The following is a 25521-nucleotide window of genomic DNA, read 5'->3' as shown; positions in this document are numbered from 1 at the left end:
GGCTCTCATGTCTTCAAAGGATGTCCCGCTGCAATTATTCGTTTGATTTGATACTTCTGCTCTTGAAATCATGCCTGAAGTTGTACTTGAATCTTCTTCTACCTATATGCAAAATTTTCCCGATGAAACCAATCCCAAAACAAAACAAAATACCCTTCAACTTATCTCTGCCTTCGAAATAGATGTAAGTGCATAATAATTAATAAATACAAATTAAAATTACAATGCATACCTGAAGTGTGCTTGTAACTTTTGTTGTTGACATGTTGCAGCAGTAGACAATGAATCCCGCTCTTGATATAGCCATGGACTCTATGAAAGACTATATCCAAAACTGACCTAAAGATATATACAATAAAAACTAATGACAAACCCTAGACTTGTGATGGACCAAGTTCTAAGTACAACAACAGAGACAATTCTATCAACTATGACAAGACAAGTAACATGAAATTACGACATCATATAGATTTAGCAAACTTCGTGTAACATCAAGAATATGTAGCATAAAATGTGTAGCATCAAGAATAGGACATCAAAAAAACTAATTGTGACATATAGATACATAGAGATGTAATTGAGACACTGTATATACTTATGGTGTCTTGCAAAAACATATGCCAGAGATGAACTCAAAATTCAAATGTAAACACTAATCATACATACCTTGTTGTAGGATACTTACCCTTGATTATTGATGTGTGGTCCTTACTGCAGTGATCCTTGAATGCATATGTTTTCTTTCCTTCTAAGAGCTTGATATTGAATCTATTGTATCTATGTAATTTCAGATCTCCAGGGTCTGTAATTTCTTACTATGGTAGCTGTCTGAGTCCTCTTTCCAACCCCATAGTTCTGATCAATATTGGATTCTACAAGAATTAGTACTGATACTTCTGCTCTTGAATTCTTGCTTGAAGTTGTAATTAAATATTCTTCTACCTACATGCAAAATTTACCGAGAGAAATCAATCCCAAAACAAAACAAAATACCCTTCAACTTACCTTTACCTGCAAAACACATGTAAGTGCATAGTAATGGATAAATACAAATTAAAATTACAATGTGTACCCGAAGTGTTCTTGTCACTCTTGTTGTTGACTTGTTGCAACAGTAGACAAAGACTCCCCCTCTTGATATAGGCATGGACTCTATGAAAGACTATATCCAAAACTGACCTAAAGAAATATACAATAAAAATTGATGATACACCCTAGACTTGTGATGGACCAAGTTCTAAGTACACCAAAAGAGACCATTCTATCAACTATGACAAGACAAGTAACACACAATTACAACATCATATAGATTTAGCAAACTTGTTGTAGCATCAAGAATATGTAGCATAAAATGTGTAGTATCAGGAATATGACATCAAAAAAAATAATTGTGACATATAGAGACATAGAGATATAACTGAGACACTGTATATACTTATGTTGTCCTACAAAAACATATGCTAGAGATGATACTCAAAATTAAAATGTAAACTGTTAGGCCCCTATACCACTAGTGTAACCCCTTATTGTTATTAGTACAACACACTTATTATATTGATGTACCCATGTGGTTCCCATATTGTTACTATTGTGCCCCATAGAAGCCCATTATTGTTATTATTGTGCCCTTACATTATTATTGTTATGTCAGCTCTGATTATGTTATGACCCCTTAGACTCTTATATATAGAAAGGAGGTCTTTTCATTTGTATCATCCAAGAATTATTCATTTATGTAATTTAAAGGAGGTTGCCCCCTCGAAGAGGCTGAATTCTAAGGCGTTGATCTATATTTTCTATCTCTTCTTGAGCTGGTTTCATAACATTTGGTATCAGAGCTTTGGATTCTAGGGTTTCACTGCTCCAAACAGGTCATCGTGGAATTTTCACTATAACTTTTTTCTGTGACGTTTCAGAAGTAAAAAAAAAAAACCCATTTGAGAAGTAATCACGCTGAACCTTGGATCCAAAATTCAGAGCTTTTGGCGCGACATTTGCGGAGATACGATCTAAGGAAGTTTGTCTTTTTGCAGACTCCTGAATTACATTCAAAACAGGTGACCTAGGGAAAATCATCATAACTTTATTTCTGAGCGTCGGATTGAAATTTCGTAAGAAGGTATAGAAAGAGGGCGGACTGTATTTTTCTTGTATATATTTTTTAGAATTAAAGGTCAAAATAGTGACACGTGGCACTTCATACAAGTTTGCTCTTCTGGAAAGGTCTATAATCAGGTCATCTTGGGAGATTGTGCGTAACTCTTTCTTAGAGAATCCAATTTGGATCAGACTGGTGGCATTGGAAAAAGGACACAGATGGCTACTATAGGTTGCACTTTCAGAACTTAAAGCTCTAAAAGTACAGAGTTATAGCCGTTTCAAGGTCGGGCTTTTAAAATCAAGAAAAAGAAAGATGAGGAAGTTTGATGGCAAGGATCCGGTAAATTAGATACTTCAAATGGAGCAATATTTTGATCTACATGGTGTACAACTGTTACAAAAGGTATGTATTGCATCTTCATATTTAGAACCAGATCAATTTTTATGGTACGAAGGGCTTTGTTCTCGTAAACAACTTGTTACATGGTCAATTTTCACGGAGGAAATGATAGCACATTATGAGGATACAAAGAGCAACACCTTCTTTAGAGCAACACCACAACAATTGGAAAGAGTAAAAGGGCTTTGTGACATAGTGGAAAGAAAAATTATGGAAACCAGGAAGCGTACCTCTCACAACTATAAAGATGGAAGTGTTGTTTCTCCTAGCCTTCCACAACCTACAAGGGTTACACCACAACAATTGGAAGAAAAAAGAGAAAAAGGGCTTTGTTACAATTGTGATAGCAGATGCACTAAAGGTCATAAGTGTGCTGAGAAGAAATTATTTTACATAGAATATGAAGAGGAGGAAGAAAAAGATCAAGAAACATAAAAATAAGAAGATATATGCCAGGACCCCACCCCAGAGAAAGAAGAAATGAATCAGACCATATCTTGTAAAGCATTGGCAAGAATTACCACTCCTCAAACTCTCAAGATAGAAGGACATATCAAGAAGAAAAATGTGCAAGAAGTGAAAGATCACATCGAGAAAGAAGAAATGAATCCAACCATATCTTGTAATTCATTGTTCGAAATTACCACTCCTCAAACTATCAAGATAGAAAGACATATCAAGAAGAAAAATGTTCAAGAAGTGAAAGATCACATCGAGCATCAAGAAATGAATCCGACCATATCTTGTAAAGGATTGGAAGAAATTACCACTCCTCAAACTCTAGAGACAGAAGGACATATCAAGAAGAAAAAGGTTCAAGCAGTGAAAGGTCACATTGAGCATCAACAACAAGTTCTCCAACTTTTAAAGGATAACGCCACTTCGGTGCAAAATCAAACGAAACAACATGTAGATAAACATTGTAGTGAAAAATGTTTTGATGTAGCTGATTGGGAATTTTTACTGCTACATGTCAAACAAGCTATTTATGAGAAGGAAATGTTTTCAATACTACAGGCACTTAAAAAATGGTGACCTTACCGAATGGGAAGACTCTTCAAGGATGAGGATGTGGAAGCATTGTTTTGTGCTATTTATATTATCCAACCAGATTGGATAAACGAAGCAAGGGATGAACGGAAGAAGGATGAAGAATTATGGCCACTTATTCAAAAGTTGCAAAATATCCCAATTCAAACAATATTGCAAGAAATTGAAGAGGAAGGAAAAATCATATTGGAACCTGGAGCAATCATAGAAACAAGAACCCAACAGCTACGAAATCGATCAATTTCAGAGTATCTCATCAAGTGGAAGAACTTACCCACTGAAGATTCCACATGGGAGGACAAGAATTTTATACAGAAGCATCAAGAACTACTCAAGCATTGAGGACAATGCTTTTTGAAGGGGAGGGGCATGTTAGACCCCTATACCACTAGTGTAACCCCTTATTGGCATTAGTACAACCCACTTATAATATTGATGTACCCATGTGGTTCCGATATTGTTACTATTGTGCCCCATAGAAGCCTATTATTGTTATTATTGTGCCCTTACATTATTATTGTTATGTCGGCTCTGATTATGTTATGACCCCTTAGACTCCTATATATAGGAAGGAGGTATTTTCATTTGTATCATCCAAGAATTGTTCATTTATGTAATGTAAAGGAGGTTGCCCCCTCGAAGAGGTTGAATTCTAAGGCGTTGATTTATATTTTCTATCTTTTCTTGAGCTGGTTTCATAACATAAACACTAATCATATATACCTTGTTGTAGGAGACATAACCTTGACTGTTGATGTGTGGTCCTTATTGTACTGATCCCTGAATGCATGTGTTTTCTTTCGTTCTAGGAGCTCGATATTGAATCTATTCTATCTATGTAATTTCAGATCTCCAGGGTCTGTAATTTCTTCCTATGGTATTTGTCTGAGTCCCCTTTCCAACCCCATAGTTCTAATCAAGATTGGATTCTACAAGAAATAGTTATGCCCAATATCCCATGATGACTTGATTATAGACTGGTTTAGTAGAGCGAACTTTTATAAAGTGCCACATGTCACTGTTGTGACCTACGACCTTGAAAATTCTACTCCACAAACTACAATCCATCCTGTTTCTGTAACTATTTATCAAATTGGAATTCAATTCTCAGAGAGAACATTATGACGATTTTCCCAAGGTCACCTGTTTGACATGGAATTGAGGAGCCTGCAAAAACCCTAACTTCCTCAGATCATATCTCCAAAAATATAGTGAACCAAGATCTAGAATTCAGTCCAGAGGTTCATGAAGATTTCAAACCAAATGGGTTTTAAGTTCAGATTCTGAAGCTTCCCATAAAAAAACTTTATAAGGAAAATTCCACGATGACCTGTTTGAAGCCACAAAATCCCTACTAAAGGAGGATATGAGGGTCATTATTTATATGAATGTCTTGAGTTGAGAGGGTCCTCAACAAGTGAACATTGGAGGGATTTTAGGAGCAGAAAAAACATTATTAAGTATTGACTATTCAATTACCACAACCAATTATGAGTACCATAACACAACCCCATAAGGTTTTAGCCCACTAACTTGGGTTACTAACTTCAAACGTGAATATCTCTCAAACCGTGAAGAATTACTTGGCATCCCATATATGAACGGAAACAAATAGATGATTATAATCCATCTATAGGATCCTTGAATTATAATAAAGTATGTTTTCAGGTAAAAATGCCCATTCAATATCGGGATAGCCCCTGGTGCTTCTTGGGTTGACATCAATGACAACCACTGATCAACAATTCTTCCTTTCTATAAAACTCCACTCAGGAGGCCATGGAATAAAACATTATAACCAAGAAAAATGTAAGGAAAAGAGGCTAACCAAAAAATAAAATAATAATAATCAAGAAAAATATGGAGTACTTATCTCTTGATTAACGAAGAAACTATTGCGGATTATAAACTACTTTGATAAATCTAAAAGAGAATCTCAAAAACCTGTCATGCCCCTAGAGATCCTAAATCACTAATTGCTTTGAATTTTTTTGAGGTGGATTCCCATAATCATCATCATCAAAATTGGTTGTTGATTCATGATGCTTTTCCTTCCTTTTCTTCTAAGGAAACTAGAAGGCATAGTGTCAAAAGTTATGAAAAATGAAGCATTTGACCATCGACATGTCCTTCTTCTTCCGATCCTAAACAAGAGCAAGTATTCTACCTATATTCTCCTTATCTAACTTTTTAAAGTTCACTCTTCCTTTTCCTTTCCTTGTATCAACTACGAGGACTTGTGTTTCTCCATCCTGCAAACTCTGCAAGCTATTATTAGATAACAATTTTGCCTCCTCTTGGATACAGTCACTCCATAACTTATCGAACACGGGTAGTTTTTCTATTGCATAGATTCCTTGAATAAATGGATCCCAGAAGGAAGGAAATCCAATTAGATTCACTGTAACAATATTTGTATAAACAATGGTGTCTCCAATGGCTATAAGCTCATCTCCGATATAGGAAACTCTCATGAGATAATAGACTATAAAAAGTGATCTAGTCATCATGCCATTATGAGGTCTATTTCTCAAAGTTAACGTCCTATTAGTGTTGTTGATTTCAAGAAATACTACTAGAGCATCATATATTTCTTTGGCAATCTTAAATGATGCAATATGAGGAATCAAGTTGTCCTTTATATAATCTACAAAGATTTGCTTAACCTTGGGTTGATTATTCATATACTTTCATTCTCTTCCAAGATAAGGAGTATCCTGGTCTTCCAATATTTGAAGTTGTTGATACCATCTAACTTGTCTCCAAATATGAGACATAGTTCCATTTTTGACATAATACCCAAGCACTAATCAAGTTGTTGAACACTTGTCTCTTAGGCTAATTTCAATGGCTACTGTTTCAACAAATCTATGATACGATGTTAAATTTTTTTACAAGGTGAGAAATAAAAACCAATTTTCTAATCTGAAAATTACAACCTAATGATCCTCAATCAATTTTTCTCATGCCACTAATATCATTGAGAAATTATAGACAAAAAATAACAATAGAGAATTCAATAGAAATAATAAAGATCATATAAAGAAAACCATGCAAAATAGAGACAATATTTTTACCTTCGGAAATCCAACCTTTCGAGAAAACCCAATAAATTTTCTTTAGGATAAATTATTCTTTAGTAAGGTTTACAAATCAATAACTTGTCTAGGATTTGTGACAATATCCAAGTCAAAATATCATTCAAACAATGGCCACCTTAAACATCCAGCATAAAATTCCAACATGCCTCAACCTATCCTCTTCAAAGTATATGGTAGGCCCTATAGCCACTACGACCTTTCCTTCCTATTTTGTGGTAATCACCCAGATAATTTAGCTTGGTGAAAAGGAAAATAAACTTGGTCAAAATTGTCTTGCTAGATCACATGTGTGGCTATGCAAGAAATATAATGAAGAGATGTAGAAGACTTTCTTGATGGTCAAAATGAAATGCCACATTACATATATATACTTTTTAAATGGGGTAAAACTACCAAGGGACACAACCTTTCATCCCTAATTTGAGTTGGCTTCCTAGGCCGACATGGATACCTCAAAAATAAATTAATTTAATTGTCTCTAGGCCATAGGATAATACATACCAATGCTACAAAAAATCAACACCATCCTGTATCGAGTGTTGGAGATTGTTTTGACGATGGCGAAGCAAGATAAATATAGTAGGATTTAGCCTGATCCTTATTTTGTTTCTATTTATTATTTTGGTTCTAATTTTTGCTACTTTAGTTATAGAGATTTATGTTTATTTCTCTGTGGTGTACACTAGGAGTAGCTCTCTCGCGTCCTCTGGCATGAGGGGGTCTATTTATGGAGGTGATTGTATGCATATCTAGTAGATGGGATTTTATTTTCATGTAGGCTTGGGTCACCCTGAATCCTCTATTTTTTTGTACTTTTCTTTGGTTTTGGTTTATTCAAACTCCTTCTTCGCTTGATTGCGGTGTGAGTTAATTGTCTAGATAGATTTTATTCCTACTGGGAAAAAATTCCTTAGAAATGCATGTGTAGTTGTAGGGGTGCTAGGGATAGAGGAGAACAACTTCAATACCATACTCAGGAAGATACTACCATTTTTCACTTTGTCACTCCCCCAGATATGTTAGAAACTATATCACTATGGGGGGGGGGGGGGGGTAGGGCTGAATTAGTAGTGAAGGAACTTGTAATTTTTTCTCCAAATTATTAATATTTAGCCATGCATAAATTGAAACACATAAATAGAAACCAAATCATCAAAAATGAACAGGAAACATGAAACCATTCAACACATAGAACACAAGTATGTCTGGTGGAAAACCCTCTAGAAGGAAAAAAACCACCTGCTACTGCTGCACTACCCAAATATTTTTTATGTCTAACAATTCTTTACATTAATATTCAAATGGATACTTTCAAATTGAGACTCTTTCTCATGTCGATCTACAGACTACCATCTGTGGAAGGCCACCACGATCAATGATCGTCACCCGATTACTCCTAAACTATCAATTGACTCTACAAACTCTAATCTACTAGAAGCCTCCATGACCAATGAGCCTCACCTAATCTATGCTCAACTATCCAACCACCATTAAATTGAGAAAACTTCTCACTTATATCGACTTCGCTAGAGTCCTCGGGTCCACTCCTCTATATGGTTCTCATTTCAAAATATTTAAGACTAGAACCAAGAATTTCTCAACATGAGCACTATAACAACATATCATCAAAGAACACAATAAAAAGAAAAATCTCCTATCTCCAAATACACCACAAAATGTAACACAATATCTCCACGGTTCTACCAATCCACACTTCACCTTCTCAGTCACTACATAAATATGATGGCTAAAACATGCTTTAGCTAACTACTGCAACACTTGCAATCTTCTTCAAAAATTCTAAAATACAACTTGCACACAATCCTCCAAGCTCACACTCTCTCAACACACCAACAAAATCAACCATACTATCATTGAGCTTCCTCCAATATATAAATGAACTGAGGTTCTCAACTTAATAATTACCAAGAACTAATGAGGTACACAAACTCTATTTATATGCTTGATTTGATCTAGATTCAGCTCATTGACTTGATCAAGCCATTAACTTAACTTCATAAAAGATATTTTCAATGCTAATCACTTTCTAGAAGGTCTTTGACCTTTTCCAACCTTTACATCAAAATTTCCAAACAAGACAAGACCAAAAAACCACAAATTAACCTAATATGCATAAGGAATGCGAATATAAACACTTCTAGGATGTATATGGGTCTCTTGTGAAGGAAAATTGTGTATATTCCTAGGTATACGCAACTCTTGTGAAGAGAAACTGCATATATCCCTTAAAACTAAAGTTTTATGTCTATTTAAGCCACCACTTGGAGCTTATCTCTAGGGGCAAGCTAGGGCATCATGACACACCTCCACACATGCTTTGACACCATGACACCATGCATAAAGCTTAAAATAGGGCATCATACTCATAACTACATGACATACATCAAGTGATCTGCATCTAGTAGCTCAGCTCTTCCAAACCTTATACAACATCTCCAACACATGTAGAAACATATGTAGTACCTGTAGCAGCAATCCAACCACTTTCAGTAGCAACATCTTTGACATATGTAGCAATATAAACCTATGGTATGTCAACATAACATTCCCAATATCATCAAAACTAAACCTCCAAATCACCTCCACTAAGTCATGCCACAATCAAGTTGAAATCAATACCAAACAACACAACAACGAGCTAAACATTGCAACAACCAAACACTCATCACACACCATCATTGGATTGACATAAGCATATGAAAAGTAGCACCAATACCACGCTGACATCAATTCCAATACTACATTGCCAACAAAATATCCATGAAGAAATTCTCCAACTAAAAGCTCACACCTCTAATGATCTCTAGACATTTTCTGACTTTGAGATCATGGTGGAAGTAGCTAATTCGCTTCCTAGCCCTAGTCATACTAAGGGAAGATCGAACCAGTACCTGAGTTCAATCAACCTTTATTGGAAGTTTAAAGCTCTTTTGGGAAGAGTCTTGAAAGAGAAACACAAAGATTAAAATGACATAATTTCTTCCTTGAATGCGATAAAGAGGGTTGAGCATCATCAATGCTCTTATTTGGCTACCTTGGATGATAGAGTAGCTCATCTAGAAAAGCTATCGTCTTCTATATGAACTCAAGACTTTTGCTCCTACTAGTACCAATGCATAGGATCCTACCCGAGTGTCCTTATCAGATTCATGATCACTTGTCATGACTTGATTTTGTTTTTTGTTTCTTCTGATACTCATTCTTTGTTATCTCTAATTGACTACTGTAATAAACACTTTATTTTCACTCATTTTATTACATTATTTATTAATAGATTAAGATTCCCTCATGGTAGATTGAGACTTATAATGGTATGAACTATGTTCAACTAAGAATAGTATTCAAAATCAACTTGGTGAAACTACTAATAGGTAAAAATCCATGGTTCATTAGCCTTAGTGACCAAACTGACTAATAAACTTGGTTCATGCTCTTGCAAACCTAGGTTTGGCATCAAACCAGTTATAAATTGATTTGTTTGGCCATAAATTGAACGATTCGTTACCAACACAACAACATACCATACACGCAATGTTTTTGGGCATGTGTTAGTGGTTTTGAAGGAAAGTCAGGGTTGTTTCCCTAAATAAAAACCCCTCCAAACCTTTAAAAGCATGACTCAACTCTCATTTTCCTCACACATATCATTTGGAGATTTTGTGAGTGTCATTGTGAGCTTAGATAATGTTAATTTTTTGCTCGAGTAGTCGAACAACATTGAGTTTATGTTGATTTTGTCATCTTAGAGCTACTTTGGATATGGCTAGTGGAGTTGGCATCTTCTAGAGAAGGTTGAGTTACCTAGTTTCACTTGAAAAAATCTATATTTCATTTCTTTCCATGTTTTTTTTGTGTCCTTTCAAGTTTTATATTTAATCTTGTTTGTAGGCTAAATATATCCCATATTTTTTTCAAAATTTCTTTTAGGCTTTCCATTTTACTTATTTGCAATTTTTTTTAAATTTGTATATTTATTTCGTTTTCAAATTTCAAATCTTTCATTAGCCACCATGCCTCCGAAATCCAAGGATATTGCATGGGCTCATTGTGATATGATTGATGGGAAAATGATTTGTAAATATTTCCAAAAATATATTGGAGGAGGGGGTATTTACACATTGAAACAAAACTTGTGTGAGATAAGTGGCCAAGTAAGTCCATGTAGAGCACCAAATGAAGCTATGGGGCGTATCAGGGAAGAATACCTTGAGAAGTTTGAGGCTCAACCAACTAAGAAGTTTGAGATTCAACTAGTTGAGAAGTTTGAAACTCAAACAATTGAGAAGTTTGACCCCTCAGCTAGATTCTATTTATGTAGCTCTTGTTGATGATCCCATGTCTAGTAATTATGATGAGTTTGATCATGGTGAGGAGTGAATCACTGTCATGTTTACTGGTGTTATGTAGACTTATAGGAGGCCAACGGCCTCATAGCTTGTAGCATTGTTTTTTGACTGTAGAGGGCATTTAAAACCTCACTGATTATGTATTTTTCCCCTGATATGCATCGCATTTGATTTCATTTCGATATATTCACTTTTATATGTTACATAAACTTTTCATATTTTGTCTCTATTGATTTGGAATCATGGTTTTAATTCTTAAAACTATTTTTTTCATTAAAAATTAATTATTTCATGCATTTTTAAAGATTAGTTCATTGAGATTTTACTATTCAAATTTTCCAAAGTTCCTGTTCAAAAATTGATTTGATCACCAATTTTGATTTTAGATATTATAGGTAGATATTTGGAATGGTGTAATATAACATTTTGAGATAATAAAAAATAACTTACCAAAATAAATAAATAAATTATATGTATTATAAGTATTTTAATAAATATATATATATATATAAACGCTCTCAATAAAATAATCATAAAATAATGTTTAAATAGTTAAAGTAAATTGTCAATTGAACCATTCATTCATTACCACTTTCACATTTAAATGTTGTATTAAGATGAAAGGAAAAACAATAATAATGAATAAGTTTAAATAGTTAATGATAGATTAATAATTTTATGAAGATAAAAAAAAATAATATTTATATTTATATATTTATATATATATATATATATATATATATATATATATATTAATATTATTTATTCTTTTAAATGGATGTTAGAGTAGAGAGGAATAAGGGAAATATGTAAAAGTCTTTTATAAAATATAATATGGGAGATACTCTCTATCTTTTTGTTCAAATCTTTTTTTCAATGAAAGCATGATTATTATTAGATATTTTATCTATAAGAAGAGATTAAACAATATGTAAATCTTTGTTTTATTAAAAGCAGTATCACTAAATATTTTATCAAAAAGAAATAATTAAACAATGTGTAATCATAAATGTTTCTTAAAATTACTTTTAACTTTATTCGAAATATACACCTTTTGCTTAAGCTAGGATGACACAAGGTTTCCCAATCTTGGCTACACCATTAGGAAAATCTAGAGATCATTTTGCAAAATATAGATAATATTAAATATATTATTATATCAAAATCTAAGGAGAAGCTGCGGGGTAACAAAAACTTCTAGGGAGAAAGAAAATTAGCATATTATATGGAGATGATGAACCCTAACAAAAAAAAAAATCGCTTCGTTCTGACTAATGTGATGAATAAAATAAAGATTGTTAAAATATGAACAAATTTTCATCAGCTTCCTATTGAAATTAATTATTGGTCAATTCCAAAAATACCATGGGAGATAGTTGAAGATGAAAATCACTTCCTCTTAGATTGTTTATATTATATTCACATTAGGTCTAATCCTAAAATATTTGTTATACAATAAATCTTCTTAGCATTTTAAGTTAGTAAAACTATAATGATCTTGAAGTATTTCTTTTAATGTTTTTTTAAAATGAAAATAAAACAAACCAATCTAGAGTAATCATTTACTTACATAAAATTAAATAGATCATTCCATTCTTAGTAGATGCTAATATCATAATTATTATAATTAGTACAACCACATTAAAAATATTAATGTGGTTGATATAGCCAAAGGTTTCATTTGCATAAAAATATAACAAAAAAACTATTGCAACAAAAATATTATTCTTAAAAAATTGTTTTTTTTTGTCAGTCAAAGAAACTTCATTATCTTACTATAGCATCAAATTCAACAAAATACATCATTTCCACAACATCAAATTACATCACCAGTGTCTCAGAAGCCTATGTCTCACGAAGATGGTCCTTTGTCCACTGGAGTTGCCGTCGAAGGCCTTCTATGGAGTCCAGGATCTCATTCTGCATATGCTGGAGGTCATTAATATAAGCCACTAGTTCATTCCTATCATCATACCTCTTCTCCCTTAGAGTTTCCATGTTGAGCTGGATGATGTTCAGCTGGGCCGCAATGGACTCCAGGGTTTCTGGAGTGTCGACGTGGTGTGGGGAGTGGCCTAAGGATATGGAAATGTTTGCATCAGAATGACGACTCTCGTTCGACTCTGAGTTTGAGCTAGGCTCTCCCTAGTACGAATGTTCATCCATACGATGGCCGACACCCCCCCCTTCGGGTGCGTCCTCTCTATCTAGGCATGCTACCAATACCACCAACATCAGTCGCACTGATACAGGGAAGTTACTCCCTATCCTATGAATCCCACCACACAAGTCAAATTTGAAATAAACACAATAAAACATCACTTACTGTTCCTAAACTGGGGAGCCTTAAGCAGTGAATTCCAACACCGTGACCATAATATTCTAGAGACTAGGGAGGTGCATCACTATTCCTAAAATTGGGAAAGCTGCTCTAATGAAAGTACCACAACCCATGCTCCCCACCACACTGATTCTCCAGAGGAGATGTCACAAACCAAAGATACATCCATATTGAGCATGGCGTGATGTTTTCTCCCCACCCACACTCTCCAACCATGAAATGTTACCACTAATCACACCAGCTAGAGAATTCCTCCCCCAGATCCCATGGCGAAATTTTCTATAAGTTAGAGTTCTTCACATGCTTGCATGCAACGAACTCACCCTGAAAAGCTACCCCAAGCCATAGCCTAAGCTAGGACATCAACAACCCACAGCTCTGTCTTGCCCAACACTCTCTCCTCACCACCCAACGTTTACAACTAGTCATCCTGCTACCTTTGATCTGCATTATGTAATACTCACAGGGAGTGGGGTATGGGTCTCAACGACCCATTAATTCATTCGTGCGGTGCATGGAGGCCCATCTGGCTCCATTATCCAATGCACCCCCATTTTTCCCTCACCGTGATCACCCCCATCGGGGAATTGCAACAAAAATATTGTTATTAACTTTGATTTTACTTAATCCTTAAGAATCCTAGGTCTTGATAATAAAAAAGTGTTGAAGAGTTTCTATCCTTTACAACCCATATATAAGGCATTTTTTTCTAAAATTATATATGCTTTGAAAATCCCTAACATCAATTTTTTTAAATTTATTAAAAGTCAATGTAACCTAACAAATTCTCTCACACGTTACAACCAACCATTGATAAGCATTCAAACAAAGCACATGCTCATGAGCATATTCCGAATTAATCTAGGTAGTCAATTAAAAAAGTCAACAAATCCTCATCCACTTTAAGTTGAAATAGAGATCCTTCAGGTAAAAATTTATCAATATTATCGATATTAATAAAAATATTACAAAAAAATTAATATTTCGAAAATGGTTTAGTAAATCTGTTTTCTTAATCAATATGAATTTGGATAAAAATAAGTAATAAAAATTAATACAAAATTAGATGGAAATAAATAATAAAAATTAAATCAACCTAGTGATCCCACCAAAAATACATTATAGAATTTACTTAGACATTTTTATGAAAAATTTGAGTGAATGAAAAATAAGAAAGAATGATGAAAATAAAAGAGAATAATTCCACATTTTTATGAATGCCAAAAAAAAATATAGAATAGATGTACCTAAAATAAGAAAACATTTTCAATATAAAAATTATTTCGACGTGGTGATTCCAGAAAATACTTTACAAATTCAAAGGGAGATGAAACCAAAGCAGTATCATAGAAATAGATATTTGTAGTACCAATATCATAGAAATAGACATTTCTAGTACCAGGATGTTCGTATTATGTACATAATCACCACATTATGTACATAATAGTAATTTCCATAAACAACACTATTACAATATATTTTTAAGTGTTAAATAAAATCAAAGTTAATAATAATATTTTTGTTATAATAATTAATAATAATATTTTTGTTGCAATATTATTTTTTGTTATATATTTATATCAGTAAAACTTTTAACTATATCAACCACATTAATATCTTTAATTTGATTCTACTAATCTTATATTCACTTTAAATCTAATTTCAAAATATTTGTTATATAATAAATCTTCTTAACATTTTAAATTAGTAAAACTATAATGATTCTGAAATATATTTTTTTTTAATATTTTTTGAACATAAAAATAAAACACTAACCAATTTAAGTAATTCTTTACTTTCATAAAATTAAATTAATCATACTATTCTTAGTATATGCTAATATCATTATTATTATTATTATAAAAATTTAATAATATTATAAATTTAGAAATATTAATAGAAATATTGCAAAAACAATTTTAATATTTCAAAAATAGTTTAATAAATTTGTTTTCTTAATCAATATAAATTTGGATGGAAATAAGTAATAAAAATTAAATAGAAATAAATAATAAAAATTAAGCCAACTCAGTTATTCCACAAAAATAAATTATAAATTTTACTTCCACATTTTTATGAAGAACGTAGACAAAATTTTTATGAATGCAAGAAAGATAAAATAAATGTGAAAACATTTTCAATATAAAACTTATTTCGACCCGGTGATTCCATGGAAAATACTTTATCCCGACATGTTTATTTGACAAATTCAAACGGAGGCAAAGCCAAAGCAGTATCATAGAAACAGATACTTGTGGCGCAAGATGTTCATCTTATGCATACAATAACACTTTCCAAAAACAACACTATTACGAGCTATTTTAACATCATATACACAATGACAATCTCCATTTAAAAAACCAACGCTATTACAATATATTCTTGTACCATGCACACAATGACCATCTCCATAAACAACAATATTGATCGTTCTCTGAATAGCTATATATATATATATATATAAACTAAAATAAAAGATAGAAATATATTAAAATATATATATAATATAAAGATTTATAATGGATAACGATATTTTTTAAAAGATTTTGGTGGTTTTTATTATTTTATATAGATGTAATATATTTTATATTTTAAAAGGATTTATGATTGTAGAATGTTGAGAGTAGTGTAGTAATATAGAACATATTCAAAAGCTTTTTATTACACATAATTTGGGATATACTCTTTATCTTTTTAAACAAGTTTTGTTTGTTTTTGTTTTAAAGGATTTATGATTGTAGTATGGTGAGAGTAGTGGAAGAATTTGTATGTTTATTTTCTTTTTAATTGAAAGCATGGTTATAATTAGATATGTTATGTTAAAAAATAGATTAAATAATATGTAATCCGGGAAGTTTTTTAAAATTACTTTTAATTTTCACTTGATTTAATGATATAGGAAATGCATGTGATAATAACAAATATTCTATGTAGGAAAATACAAAAATGAAATATTCATCAAGCACTCATAGAAGAATTTCTAAGTCATTTTATTATACTTATGCAATCCAAATACAATAGATAGTGGAATGGTGTATAATGGACAAGCAAGACCAAACCCACGTAGAAAAATGGCTGAGTTGAAGGATGCCTAGCTACTGCACCAATCTGGACTGAGCTACCCAGAAAACTATTGCCTAGTTGAATTTTGAATGGATGGAAAATGCACTAAAATTGCCTAGAAATTTGTGCGATTTTAACCACGAACTCCTTGACCAAAATCCAGAAAAACCCAAAAGGTAATTTGACTAGTTTTGAGTTCTTTTTTTCGACCCCCTTGGAGCCTCACATGAGCTATGGCTTCCAAATTCTACCTGCAAATCCCTCTACAAACTCCTCCTAAAAGTTGGGTTCATCCTAACTTCCCGGATGAACTCTTGGCCTGGATTGCCTGGATTAGCTGCTCCCAAACACCACAAAATTCTACTGAGTGGCCTCTTTGCTGTCTCTATGCCTAGAAATGCAAATTGCTGGTATGATGGCTTAGCTAGATGAAAGCTCTAGTGAAAATGCCTGCCCAATGTTCCTACCTCAAATCCCTGACTTCCCAGAAAACAATGAGATCCTTGCTGATCTCAAACTCTCTTTGTGTGATTCCTGGTTGCCCAAAAATATGCACTCCCCTCTCTAGGTTGGTTACTAATGTGTGTTGTTGCCCTGAAGCTCTTGAAAACTCCTGTAGAACAACCTCCCTAGGGTGGCATGTACAGTTCCCTAGAGTAGAGGTTGAATCTCCACCCACAAAGTAGAGGTTGAATCTCCCGCTCAAGAGACTTGTGGCTAAACAACTCATAGACTTGCTAAACAATAAAGTGTACAAATGAGTGTTTGTTTGGAAATTTCAAAAGATACCAAATGGAGACCTCCAATCTCTATTTGTAATTGCTAGTCCTCTCCCTTGGTGGTCCCCACCTTCCACTAATAAAATATTACTTTGCCTCCATTCTTCATTAAAAAACTAATTTCCACTTTTCTCCTACAAAATAATACTTTCTCCTTTTTATTTAGTATCACCAAAAATTGGCAAAACTCCTTAGTGAATTTTGCACTCACTAAAGTTGGGAACATCACACTTGAGCTAGGGTGACAGCACAACCTTGGCTATACCATTCGGAAAAATTGAAGAGAAAATGAGGATATCCTTTTATAAAATAAAGATAATTTTAAAAATAATATTATATCAAAATTTAAAGGGAAAATGTTGGGTAAAAAGTTAGAGGGGAAAATAAAACTAGCATATTAGATGGAGGCGATGAACTCTAATATAAAAAATAAAAATATCTCTTTTTTTTACTAATGTGAAAAAGGAAATAAAGCTTGTTAAAATAAGAACAAATGTTCATGAATTTCATATTAACTAGTACAACCACATTAAAAATATTAATGTGATTGATATAGTCGAAGGCTTTATAAATATAACAAAAAAAACTATTGCAACACCAAGAATGTCTTACCAATGTACACTTTTACCTCATTAACCATGTATAAAAAGGTTAACTTAATTGTAAAATGGACCATTTTGCTAAATAAAATTTGCTAGAATTGGAATAATCTCAAATCCCTAGGAAATTGGTGTGAAGGTAGCCATGTTGTACCAATATAATATAATTTGAGAAAAAAAGAGGAATTACCCATCTTATTGTAAAATGAACCATTTTGCTAAATACATTTTTTTATATATATTAATTTCCCCGTCTAATTATAATATGAACTTATTAGAATTGGAATAATCTCAAATCTTTAGGAGATATTTTTTTTAATTTATTAAAAGTCAATGCAACCTAACAAACTCTGTAACACACTATAGTCATTGATAAACATTAAGGCTAAACATATGTTGAGCATATTCTCTTTGCTAAATAAATTTTTCTTATATATTAATTTTCGCATCTAATTGTAACATGAACTTATTAGAATTGGAATAATCTCGAATCCCTAGGACATTCCCTTGACAATTATTCTAGGTGATCAATAATAAAAAAATCTTCATCCACCTTAAGTTGAAATAAGAAGCCTTCCCCAAAAATATTTATTGGTCAATCTTGAAAACATCATGAGATGAAATAGTTCATCTAAATAAGATAGTTGAATATTAAAAACACTTTCTCTTAAATTATTTATCTAATATTCACAATAGCTCTGAATCCAAATATTTGTTACACAATACATCTTCTTGACATTTTAAATTACTAAAACTATGATCACTTTGAAATGTTTTTTAGTGCTTTTTGAACATGAAAATAAAACAATCAACAATTTAGAGTGCTCTTTTATATTCTTAAAATTAAGTAAATCACATTAATAATATTATTATTAATTCATGAAAATTTTCACAAAAAAATTACATAGAGAATATTTGGTTGATGAGTTTCTAACTAGCCAATGTGGTCCATCTTCAGGCGAAGATGAAGAGACAATTCTTAGAGAAGGTTTAAATAAGAAGATAGGTCAAACTAAGTATTAGAAGAAAACAACTATATTTGACTAGGGAGGGAAAATTATATATATAATATTATAAACCAACTAGAGAAAGGTTAAATAAGAAGATAGGTCAACCTAACTATTAGAGGAAAAGGACTATATTTAACTGGGAAGAGAAAATTATATATATATATATAATATTATAAACCAACTAAACCACTATATATGACTAGGGAAATGATTACTTTAAAATTTTTAAGTAATAATAAATAATAATTTAATTTATTTAAATAATTATTTAGTATATTAATAAACTTATGCACTCATGATTTATTAATTAATATTATTTATTTAATTAACTAATTATTTTTTATTAATTAATGTTTTTTATTTATTTATTAAAATAATAATAATAATAAGGAGGAGTACGTAAAATAAAACAAAAATATATAAATAACTAAATAAAGAAACTAAAGAATATAAAATATAAATTAAATAAACAATAAAAAGGATAAATAAATAAAAATACACTAAAAATTTGATAAAAATCTATAAAAATAAAAAGTGAGGGTGCTCTTAAAAAATAGTTGAAACGGAAAAAAATATAACTAATTATTAAATAAGCTAAAAAATATATAAAAATAAAAATAAATAAATAATAAAATGGAGAAATAAAAAATAACACAATGAAAATTGAGGTCATAGGGTCCATTCTCCCGGAAGCCTTTGGGGTTAGTGGGTCGTGGGGCTAGATTCCTCTCGTGGTCGATCAGCCTAGATTTTTCCATGGACATAGCGCCACCCGTTCACAGGTGTCCATGAACCACAACCTAAAAAAATGATATATATATATATATATATATATATAAAAGGTGTTCTTAAAAAAAGAAATATAAAAAATAATAATGACAATAATAATAATCCATAAATAACAAAAAATCAATAAATAATAACAATAATGCTAATAGTGATAATAATAACAATAATAAAGGAAACTCATTATGAATACATAATATTACTAAAAAACAAAAAAATAAAATAAAAAGAGAGGGTAATCCTCTATCAAAGAGGGGAATAGAGCATGAAACAAACAAAGAAAGGGGATAAAAACCACAAAATAAGAGAGGACGATTTTCCAACAACTACTAATTTTCTAGCTGTCATCCCTATTAATGTTATTGGAAAATTGCTCAATTTCATTGGCTTCCCTAAACTTGTAGTGATGAAAATGAGAAATTTTTGCGATGACCTTAGCCTCCTCAATGCATATATGATGCTTGGTCTTCACGGCATGTTCCTCTAAAGCAAAGGATTTGGTCCTCCCATGTTTAAAAAAGAAGCATGTTCCTTGATCCTTTCGTTAATATATTGACCCATTTATCAGGTCAAACACCTTTCAAATCCATAGGACTCACTTGATCTTTAACTGACTTTAGGGAGATTCTAATGGTGTTGTGCGGTCTAGAGGTTGAGGGAACATTATGTTTATTTGGGATTGTCGCAATATTGTCCATCGTCCCTTGGATGAAGGGGAGGTGAACTCCTTAACGTCTATCAATAGTGTAGTCTCAACTTTAGGAACCTGTCCCTTGGATGAAGGGGAGGTGAACTCCTTAACGTCTATCAATAGTGCAGTCTTAACTTTAGGAACCTTACAATCTTTGAGGAAAGCTTTAACACCCTGCTACCTACTATAACCATTCTGGACAAAGACATTAAGGAGATGTGACTTTTCTTTAGAAAGCTGGTGGAAAACATGCTCAGAACACCTATCTTCTAAGATTTTGGATTCCGACCCTCTCTTCTTAGTCTTTCTCCTCTCTTTCAGAGATTTTTATCCCTTTCTTATTTATTTTTATTGTTTTTTAATAATATTTTGAATTCGTGATCAATTTCATTTCTTACTATTATTATTATCACTATAAGTGTTATTTTTACTATTTATTGATTTTTGTTATTTATGGATTATGATTATTGATACTTTTATTATTATTATTATTTTTTGGTAGGTAAGCACCCACGTGGGATTTGAACTAGTGACTTATCACAAAGAGTGCATTAACAGTGCACCCATTCACCATCAATCCAAAGCCTCATGACCTATTATTATTATTATATATTTTTAAATAATTTTCATTGTATTATTATTTAATTATCCCCTTTATTATTTATTTTAGTTTATTTAATAATTAGTCATCTCTTTATTTTTATTTAAACTATTTTATTTATTTATTTTTTAAATACCCTCACTTTTATTTTTATAAACTTTTATCAAATTTTTAGGGTATTTTTATTTATTTATCACTTTTTATTACTTATTTAATTTATATTTTATTGTGTTTAGTTTATTTATTTATATATTTTTATTTTATTTTATTTTATTTTATGTTCTATTTTTTATTTTGGTTAATAAATACATAAATAATATTAATTAGTAAATAATAATGAATTAAATAAATAAATAATATTAATTAATAAGTAGATAGGGAATGAATAAGTTTATTAATATACTAAATAATTATTTAAATAAATTAGATTTTTATTTATTATTATTTAAATAATTGTTAATCCCCTTCTCTAGTCTTATATAGAGGTTTAGTTGGTTTATTATATTATATATATAATTTTTCCTCCCCAGTTAAATATAGTAGTTTTCCTCTAACAGTTAGGTTGACATATCTTCTTATTTAACCTCTCTCTAGTTGGTTTATAATATTACATATATATAATTTTCCCTCCCTAGTCAAATATAGTCGTTTTCCTCTATCAGTTAGGTTGACCTATCCTTTTATTGTTTTTTAGTAATATTATGTATTCGTGATCAGTTTCATTTATTACTATTATTATTATCGCTATTAGCATTATTGTTATTATTTATTGATTTTTTGTTATTTATGGATTATGATTATTTTTATTATTATTATTATTATTATTATTTTCCTTCAGTTAATAAATAAATAAATAAATAATGTTAATTATAGGAATGAATAAGTTTATTAATATCCTAAATAAACTTAATCCTTTCCCCTAGTCATATATTGACATTTAGTTGGTTTATAATATTATATATATAATTTTCTTTTGAAGTCAAATATAGCCGTTTTCCTCTCACAGTTAGGTTGACCTATCTTATTATTTAACCTTCTTCTAAGATCTCTCTCTTCCTCTTGTCCTAAAGATGAACCAGCAAACATGTTCTTCATCTTGTCCTGAAGATAAACCACACTGGTTGGTTCCAAACACGTTCTTCATCTTGTCTTGAAAATGAACCACACTGTCTTATTCTCTACGTAATTTTGTCCAAAATTTTTTATGAGTTAACAAATTATGGATCACAAAAGCTTGAATTCTAATGACATTATTATTATAAAAAATTATTAATATTATAGATTTAAAAATATTAATAATAATTTTAATATTTGAAAAATAATTTAGTTAATTTGCTTTTTTCCCTTGGTTAACTGACCTACTTGGTTTGAATCTAGAACCTCTTGAGAATGTAACTCCTCACTATCAAAAGGATTGCAGCTTTAACTGCACAAAATCTGTTTTCTTAATCCATATGTATTTAGATGGAAATAAGTAATAAAATTTAAATCAAACCAGTGATTAAAAAAAACCATTATAAAAATTACTTCCACATTTTTATGATGAAGAAAGATAAATGAAAAGTAAGAAAGAATATGAAAATAAGAGAGATCCAACAGTTTTATGAATATCAGACGGATGGATGAATGGAAGATATAACTTCCACAATTTCACGAATGACCCAAAGATGGAATAAATGTTCTTAAAATAAGAAAACATTTTCAATATAAAAATTTCTTGGACCCAATTCCACGGAAAATACAATCAGGGAATTTTTTTTTGACAAATTCAAATGGAAACGAAACCAAAGCAGCATCATAGAAACCAAGAAATAGGTAAATAGAAATAGAGAAATAGAAACAGAGAAATAGAGAGGGGCTCTAAGAATCCTCACACTCTACATTTTGACAATCTCCAGAATCAAGAATACTACAATATATCCTCGCACCATGCACCTATTGACAATCTCCAGAAACTAGTAGTAGTTTTGTTTCTACCGGCCTGGAGGTGGTGGAGGACATGGTTGGTTACTCCCATAATTTTGACACCCCGAAGGGCCCGAAGGCGGCACTGGACACAAAGATAGCTAAAAGTAAAATAGGGAGATATTTTCAATATAGAAATGACTTCAAACCAGCGAATCCACTGAAAAAACATTTTCCAGGGGAATTCTTATTTATCACGAACAAAGAAAGAAAACCAAAGTATTATGTGACATATTTGGAATGGACGTATAGATAGTCGAAACACCAGGGGCCGACAGTAATCATGGAGCAATTATGTTTTCACGGACCGGGTGTGGTGGTCACTGTGACGGGCCGGAAGGTGGCACTGGTCCTCTTTTTATTTCTTTCCATGTATAATCGGGGCTATTCACCCGCCGCTCTAAAGGGCCGGAAGGTGGCACTGGTCCTCTTTTTATTTTCTTCCATGTAGAATCGGGGCTATTCACCCGCCGCTGCTCCACATGCAGCTGCGCAGATCGCTCAGCAACAACATGATTGAGAATGAGCATGCAAAGTACGGCATTATAAACCATTTTGCCCTCCATCATCAATTACCAATCTCTTCCCAGTTATCTCTTCGCCAAAAAAATCACTGCCCACAATGTAATCATGGAGCAATTATGTTTTGACGGAGCGGGGGTGGTGGTTACTGTGAAGGGCCGGAAGGTGGCACTGGAGATTTGTCTTATACCACCTGATGCAAGGCTAGGAAATGCAGACTCGAACATTCTCTATTGAATAAATAAGCTTGCAAATGCAAAATCAAAACATTCCTTCTTGTACAAACAAGCTTGTAGTTTGGAATGTTGCCACCATAAAAGTTTCACATACACATGGACTTGTGAAAACTCGTGTGAAAACTCGAGAACAAAAAAAACGAAAAATGACCATGAGAGTATAGGAAAACACAAGCAAAATAGGAGAATCAACATAATCAAATTTTATTTTGAACAAAGCATGAAATTTTTAAGAGGTCCTAGTCTCTCTTTGACATGTGAAATCATTGTTTCTATCACCACTGAAATTAGATATAAAGTGCATCCCCTGCAAGTTTCAGAAATATAAATAAGTGCATTTTTCCATTACCTAAACTCTACCACCCTTTCTAGTAATATAAATGAGGACATTACTCACACTATACATCCTAGTGAAATTAGGAATATTGTACATCCTTTACTAGATGTTATACACTATCATAGCAACCACACATGCCAACAAGTAGACATTTTTAAATGTAGCAATCATATTCATACATTCAATTTTGTTTTTAAATAATTTTTGTGTTGCAGCAAGAACAACACACGTGGAAGGAGTGTCACATGTAAAATGCAATAAATCCTAGGTGAAGATGCTTGAGATGGATTTATGTTGGCGGAGAAACTTGCACATAACAACTAATCATGTCTCATAATACTAATTATCTTATCAATTATCTTATCCATATTGTAATAACACTTACTTTCAATAAATTACTTACAATGGACCGGTTGGAGCTTCCATTTATGGTTTCTGAGAATGACTTCATGTCCATCAGGTCCAACATGGCTATCTGTAGCTTTCAAATCCAATTCAAATGGATGTTATTCATAGGCATCAATAATTCGTACATATTTCCGACCTCTGCAATTAAGGTTCATAGAAAAAACAACTCTAGCTTGTCATGATTATAATCTCCAAGTATATATGTTCATCACCATTCAACAAAAAACTAAGAATTAGGGGACCATCGTTGTAAAACAAATTGGACAACTTTGATGCAACCCTTTGATGTATAATTCCTAAGACTTTGGGATTCCAAAAGCCTACATTAAGGTTGATAAATTCATAATGTTGTATTAGTTAGCATCACACAACTTTGTAGTTTTTCTAAATGACGTGGGACATCAATTTGAGGCCAACTTGACCAGCAAAAGTTTCCAACAGGTGTTGTCACTTAAACCGGTAAAATTTAAAAATAAAAAATGAAAAGAGTAAGGCGATTCATATTTAGCACTAAAAATCATTCTTTCAATCTTCTTAAAACAAACCTTTGACGACCACAAGGACTCCAGCTAGAGTTCTCAATAACTCCCTAAATTTGATTCAATCTAAACTATGATAGGACCTCTGAAGACAATCCCATTAAAGTAGGTGGAGAGTGAGAAATCAAGGATCAATCAGGGTGTGATAGTCACTTTTTCTGTTGATTTTCCGCATCAACCAATTTGAGGTTCGAGGACAGGTTGGATGGAAGAAAAAAAATCAACATTGTTTGAGTTAATAACTGGCCTTGAACCCTATCCTAGATTAGGCCTAAGTAATGTTATAAATGAAGGGAACTGTATGCTTCTAAGAAGTAATAGCTCAACCATAGGAGATTTATTAAAAAAATGCAAAGTCTCGATTTCATGAATGGCCTCGGTTGATAAAAAAAAATTAAGAATAACGAGATTGTTGGCCAATGTTTCAATTAATATAGCTTCAAATCAATCAAAATATTAGAAAATATCCGCTCGGTCAAGAATGAAGATTTACTAAATTTAAATTGCAGGTGCTATAGTCCGAGTACCACCAACTTGCTTTAATAATTGAATAGAGAGAACTGGCTCAAGAAGACAAAGACAAACCAATTTGTAGTGAATATGAGGAACAGAAAAGGACACTCGAT

This window comes from Pinus tabuliformis, chromosome 6 (assembly GCF_031772625.1).
Source record: "Pinus tabuliformis cultivar Carrire ecotype Pingquan chromosome 6, CPIR1, whole genome shotgun sequence".
NCBI classification, from domain to species: Eukaryota; Viridiplantae; Streptophyta; class Pinopsida; order Pinales; family Pinaceae; genus Pinus; species Pinus tabuliformis.
This window is presented reverse-complemented; position numbering follows the sequence as displayed.